The following is a 7,328-nucleotide window of genomic DNA, read 5'->3' as shown; positions in this document are numbered from 1 at the left end:
GGAGCTGAAACAACAGATCTGGGCAGAAATGGGATACCCAGTTCAGATCCAACACCTGGTCAGTGGCAGGCGGTCTCTCCAGGATCTTAGGTCGATGGATAGCTATGAGATCGGGCCAGGATCAATCATTTCTTTAAACTTTAGATTGAGAGGAGGGGCTCCGTCTCAGGGACAACCAAGCTCCTTAGGGGGAGACAGGGGAAAAAAAACCTGCACCCCAACACTAACCCAAGGGAGGGGTATCTTACAAAAACATTCTTCAGGGCAGCAGAGACATAGGGTCCTCTTCAGATCAAGGCGGGAATATACCCAGGCCATACATTGTAGATCAGTCAGAGACATCCCCAGCTTTAAATTTAGATTCTTCAGGGCTTGACGATTTCGTTAAGTCCTATGAAACGCAAGCCCTAATATGTCGTTTCAACAGCTTTTGGCCCAAACCGTTGGACCTTTTCCATTGGATCTTCACCAGCTGGACCATGGAATGCGATATTCATCTATGCTCAAAGGGGTTTTTTATAGTAAGATTTACATCCAAGGAAGTCAGAGATACAGTCATCAGTTCTGGGCCATGGTTCTGGGGAACATCGGGGCTGTTTATGACCCCATGGTTTCCAGATTTTGACCCAAACAAAATGACTGTAACCAAAATGCCGGTATGGGTTAGACTATACAATCTTCCTCTGCACTTTTGGAATGATCAAGTCCTGGAAAGCATTGGGAATAGCATAGGGAAATATATCAAAACAGACATGGATAGGATTGATGAAAGGATCTATACTTTCGCACGTATTTGTGTGGAAGTAGATTTAAGTAAAGGGTTGTCGGATAATATAAGGCTGATCTACAAACAACAAAACTGGTTGCAAGTACTGGATTATGAAAACACTGCTTTCAGATGCAGGCTTTGTAGGCAGACAGGACACCTACAAAGCACATGTCCAGAAGCAAAGAAGTCAAAGAGTAAAAAGAAACAGAAAGGGAAGCAGAAGAAAGGATGGAAATTTTCATCCCCAGATTCAGAAGAAGGAGAATCAGAAGCAGAGGTGGAAGAGATCCCTGCAGAGAAGACTGAGGTATCTCAAGAAATGGAGAATCAGAAGGGAACCACACTGAACAACCAGACAGAGATGACAAGAGTGGATCCAAGCATGGGAGGCATCAAACGACAACATCACTCGGATTCTTCAGATTCAGACAAAGAAGCTGGACCACCGAATACAGAAACTCAGATAGTCATAGTGCCGACCGAGCCCACTCAAGGCGAGTGGCGTAAGGTCGAAAAGAAAAAGGGGAGAAAGACTTGAAGCGTGAGTCTTTCAGTTTTTCTGCCTCTTTTCTTTTTCTCTTCTCTCTTCTCTTTTTCTTATTCTATGTGCACGTTAGTCCTCTAACGATGCGGGGGGTGCGAAAGCACTCGAGCCTTTGAGGCGGTTTATAGAATGTTTTCAGTGCATATGCTAGTTGTAACTTTTCATTATCTTTTTAATAAAAGTTACTGTTTTTTCCTTTGGAAAAATAAATATAAATGATACAAGTTATGATTGTCGATATTAAAAGATACAAGAATTATTATGAAAAACAACAAGGTTGTATAGCTAGCACTCTGTGTCTTTTAGCTCAATTATTGAGCTTTGGAGTATGAATTAGCTTCCATAGTTGAACAATGGTTATAGAGTAGCTACTCTCACTTAGTTTAAAAATAATAAAGACATACAACTTTATATTAATAAAACTTATAATTAAAATAGCGAGATAATTTATGATTGCATTGATAATAACTCTATTTGTGGATGGTTTCTTCTATAAACTTTAATATCGTATTCGTTCATTTTTAATCTATTATTTGTAGAAATTTGTATAGAAAATTTGTATTTTTTAGACAAAAGGTATAATTGTCTTTTTAGAAACTCTCTCATTGGAAAAGATGGATTTATGTTGCTAGATTAAAATATTTTTAAGTAAAATACAATAAAAGAAAAGATTTCAATTGATAAATGGCTCATAGAACTCAAGGTTTTCATCATGAGCTTCATCCATGCATGTGAATGGAAGATTATGCATGGATGAAGATGAACTTTTAGAATAATCACACTAGGCTATTGATGTTGAGTGCTGATAACTAATTTGATTTTATGTTTTCACCATCATTTAATTTTAGTCACCTCTTTAATATATTAAAAATTTTCAAAAAAAGAATCATTAATAAAATAATGAAAATTATCACTACCTTCTTATTATTCTCTCCTTGCATTGAATAGAACTAATTCAACCAAAAAGGGGCAAAAAAACCTAAACTTTAGAGGTTTATAACTTGTGTGTAGGTGGAATTCTCCTTGAATTCTACTTAAAACAAATTGTACCAATATCACAAGGTTATAATGAAATTTTTGCTCCAAAATATTTTTATACTAAACTTAAAACTATAAATAGCTTGAACTATTTAAAATCTATAATATTTAATAATACTAAAACTATGCCCTATAATACTTATGGATAATGATTAATTACATTAAATATTAACTTTGTTCAAATATTAAAAAAATAAATATATATAAAATTAAAACAAAAATTAAATAACTATATTAAAATTTATTATTTAAGTGAAAAAACATATACTTATGGTTTTTAATCCTGGCAAGTCTGATTATTACTATCGCACTAAAAATATTCTAAATTTGTTAAATTTGGGAGTTTTTGAGATGCTCTTGGGAAGTTTGACCAAAGACCTATAATTGTGGCCAGCACATAGATACAACCATTTCAAGCTATTCAAGAAGATAAAGTATGTTCGGGATATACCATTCTTAAAAACCTCAAATGATACAATACTATCATTGTTGTCTCCGTCTCTGACCTAATTGAAAATAAAAATATTATGATATTTCTTAAATAGAATAAAAAGATTTTAAATGAGCGATTCGTTTATTGCATAATATTTAATATTTATTTTTATGTTAAAATATATTTTTAGATCGAATAGAGAAATATTTTATATTTTTAATATAATATAGTACTGTAACATAATAAGGTGGATAAGTCTATATATGTTGATATGAAAATAATTAATTAATATAAAATAAATATAAATATAATATTTTTACATATAATTTGAAAAATAATATTAATTAATTACAAATTTTCAATTATTATATTTTTATTGTTATGTATATATAAAAAAAAATTAACATTTTCTTATTTAGTTTTTCTCTAAATGAATGGAAATAAAATATTGTTTTTTAACAAAATTTTCTTCTATTGCTTAAAGTAATTGCAATGATATAAAAGTTGATAAAAGCAAGTTATAAGTAAATACATACTTATATTTTAAAGGTATACAAACACAACTTGATGAGAAACAAATTGGCCATAATAAGTTGTACAAATTTAGTATAAATCTAATACTCAATTTATCAATATAAAAGAATAATTGGATTGACCTCAATGCTATTACGTTTCCATCCATCTATATTTAGTCGTAGCTATATTTCAATGCTATTACGCTTCCATTCACCTATATTTAGGTGTATCTATATTTGGAATGGTATAATAATACAACCATAAATAATATAATATGCCTTTGACATGTCTAATCACCATCTTGATCCACTTATTTCATTATTTTTAGGAAGCAAATCCCAGTAGACCCTAATACCCTTTGACCATACTCGCAGTAAAGTCTTCTCTGCATAAAATTAGTGTTTTAATTTCCATAGGAATCATCATAATGTTCTACGGTATATATATATAAAGAAAAAGTGACACTACGCACTTGAAAAGTTCAGATTGACATTTCATATTTTCCATTAACATCCCATCAATATGAAATGCATGACAAGATGGATTCCATTATTAAGAATCAATGAAATCTTATTCTTTGCAATAACTATAATTGTTACTAAGTAAAATTCCATATCAATTACCTATATATCCTATTAGACACAAAATTCACATTTTATGTATGGCTTATCTATGTATTTCGGTTCGGTACAGCAAGAACAATAATAAATCATCACGATAGCTTTCCTTTACTAGTTGTACTAAAGATGTCCTGTCAATAAAATAGAATGTACTGCAAACGATGTGATGACTCAGCTTTTTTAACCAATCACAATTCAAAAAACTTCAAAATTAATATAATTAAAAAAAATAAATGATTTTTTTTATAAAATTAAAATTACAAAATTTTGTTTCAATTTTAGTCCAAGAAAAAGTATTGCAGGTTCAACTCATTATCAAATGCATAACACCTACCATGCGACCGGGATAACAATATGATATACATCTTGGAATCATAATTTTAAATGGTAGAAATTATACTATCAACGGATCGACATATCAAAATCATTTACAATTCAGAATTTTTGAAAATGTTAATTCCATAGACAATCAAAGTCTACGGCATATATGGTATGAAAACCCTCTTCTAATTCAGAATCAAGTAACTGAATCCAGTCGGGAGAGAATTGTTTGAGTTCACATGAAGTTTCGCCTTTTGTGGGGATTGTTGGTCTGCTAAAGTGAAGTTTGTAGGAAGTTTGTGGTTTCTATGCCGAGCAGATTAACATTTTCCACAGTCGAGTATGTGTTTTGGATTATCTTGTTTATAATATCTCTCTGATATTTATTTAATTTGTAGTTTAATTTATAGATGAAATAATTTTTTCCATTATAATTTACTAAAATTTTGCAATACAATTTCAAGCAGTATAGTGATAGGTTCTTATTATTGTTTAGACATTATTTTGCAATACATTTCAAGTAGTATAGTGATAGGTTCTTATTATTGTTTAGACATTCAGTTGAAAGTTTTTGTAAGAGGAATAAAAAAGGACTTAGGTGATTGATTTAATTTTAATTAATAGTAATTAATTAATTAATAGTGATCCATATAAATTAATAGTAATTAATTTAATAATTTAAATTAATTAAATATCTATTTATTAGTGTAATAGTGAAGTATGGGGTTGAAGAGAGTGGTGGAGAAAGATTGAGATGATTCAAAAGCAATTCATGACCTACAATCTTAAGATCAAGTCAAATACCTCCTACCATATCCTCCTATGGACGTTGGTCTCTCCCCTGTTGAAAGCACAACTATGTTTAAGTATCTAATGTATAAAAAGAAGCTTTACAACATGGAATATGAGAAGCTTCCTAAACTACTTCTAACTTTAGTAAAAACCCCACTTTTGCCTCAAATGTGGGTGGCATAAGGATGCCCAGTCTTGGCTCAACCATTAGGGGATAAATGAGGAGATCATCCTAGGAAAAGGATAGTGTGAAAGGTACTATCACCTCCAAATTAAAGGTTGAGATTTGGGATGATAAGAAGTTGGAGGTTAAAAGAAAGATAAGATATTATAATGAGGTGATCAACTCCACCTTTGAGAACCATAATTATCTTTTTGTTTTGACCAACGCTAAGGAAAATATGAACATTGCTAAGATTAGAACTAATTCTCATGAGCTTCGAAGTGAAACTGGATAGTGGTCTACTCCCGAGACTCCCTGGGATTGGGATGATAGAATTTGTCAGTTTGTCGTACTAAGAGGGTGGAGGATGAAAATCACTTTCTTTTAGATTGTCCTGCCCTTTCTCACATCCACTCTCATTTCCCTAACCTCTGTCACACTTCCAATCTTCTTGACTTGTTAAGCCAACCCAACTATAATGATCTTGGTGCGCTTCTTTCCCTTGTTTTTGAACACATAAATAAGATTCTAAAGAATTACAATTAGATTCTTCTTCTTTTAAAGTCCGTTAGACTGCATTAGTGTTAATAGATGTTAATCATTATCATTATCAATAAATTTAATATTAACCAATTAATTAAAATGACTTAATTAATAATAATTTTTTAGTAATTAAAAATTATATTTAATAATTGAATCATTATTCTTTTATATATAATATTCGTAAATTACTTAATTAATAATATTTTTTTATTAATTAAAATTTATATTTAATAATTGAATTATTATTCTTTTTTATATATAATATTTGTTATTGTATATTGCATTTTGTTTATTATATATCATATTTTTATTTTATAATAGTCACTAGTTGAATAAGTTTTATTTTCAATTTTTATTAAATAAATATAAATCTAAATGTTTATTCGCATTTATTTGGGAAACCCAACTAGACATCGCTGCATTTCCATTATATATCAGAAAAACATAGTAAAACAAAAGATTAGCACTCTTCGTCTCTGAAAACATAAAACCAATATTTGAGATTGCTAAAACCATGAGTTACAAAGAATTTCGAACCAAGATTACAAGCAAATGTCAAAATTATCTGTAGAAAGCACCCCTGCATAGGAATAAACGTTACCCTTGAGCTTAAGGGTTGATCTTAACCTACATTTTTTTATAATCGTAATTTTTTGTTCTTATTCAATAGATGCAAAATCAAAATAATATACATTTATATTACTCTTTAATCCATTAACATTTATTATCATTAGTATTAACTTTTTCATATATTCCTCAATTAACATGAATTTAATTGGGAGACCAATAGTTGGTTTGTTAGGAACATTCAAGCTATCAAAAATTTAAACGTACCATCTTTAAAATATGTTAGTTAAATGATATTCTTTGGAGAGGCCGACTCACTCCGAGAAAGGTATTTCCACTCAACCCTTGATGCTTGATTCTAAATATAGTCTTTTTCTTCTCATAAAATACCAGATGTTCATTAAGGAAATATTAATGGTTAATTGTTAACTGAATTTGACAGGTCAAGGTCAATGGTTTGTATGGACATGGAAGTAATAATGGTTTGTCACGGGTAATAAATGATTTGGGAAATTAATTTGTGATTAAAAATTTGTAATGAAAAGTGATGATGATGATGATTAATGTTTATTGAGATACAATCTTCCACGTTGCCACGCCTTTTTGCACTCTTTCTCATCGCAGCTATCCATGAAGCTCTTAGATGAAAAATATTCATGCAACAGTCCAGTGTTGCGGGGGAGCGCCCCCCCTTCGAACCCGCTCCCGAAGCGCGCTCCGGGCGGGAGCGGCTCGGGAGCGCGCTCCCAAAATCGCTCCCGTAAAAAAATTTACGCTCCCTGGTCTGTTAGGGAGCGACTCAGGGAGCGATCGCTCCCGCGCACCCGGAGCGTTTTTTAATGCCCGGGAGCGATCGGGGAGCGATCGCTCCCTGATCGCTCCCGAGCATTAAAAAATGCTCCGGGAGCGAATCGGGCCGGGCCGGGAGCGGTTCGGCGGAAAAAAAATCCGCCGGACCCGAAAAAAATAAAAAAAATTTAATTTTTTTTTTGTTTTATAAGGCCAATGGGCCAAAAAAACTT

The sequence above is a fragment of the Pinus tabuliformis genome, chromosome 6, assembly GCF_031772625.1.
Source record: "Pinus tabuliformis cultivar Carrire ecotype Pingquan chromosome 6, CPIR1, whole genome shotgun sequence".
Classification (NCBI taxonomy): Eukaryota; Viridiplantae; Streptophyta; class Pinopsida; order Pinales; family Pinaceae; genus Pinus; species Pinus tabuliformis.
The sequence above is the reverse complement of the archived record's forward strand: the minus strand, read 5'-3'. Positions refer to the sequence as shown.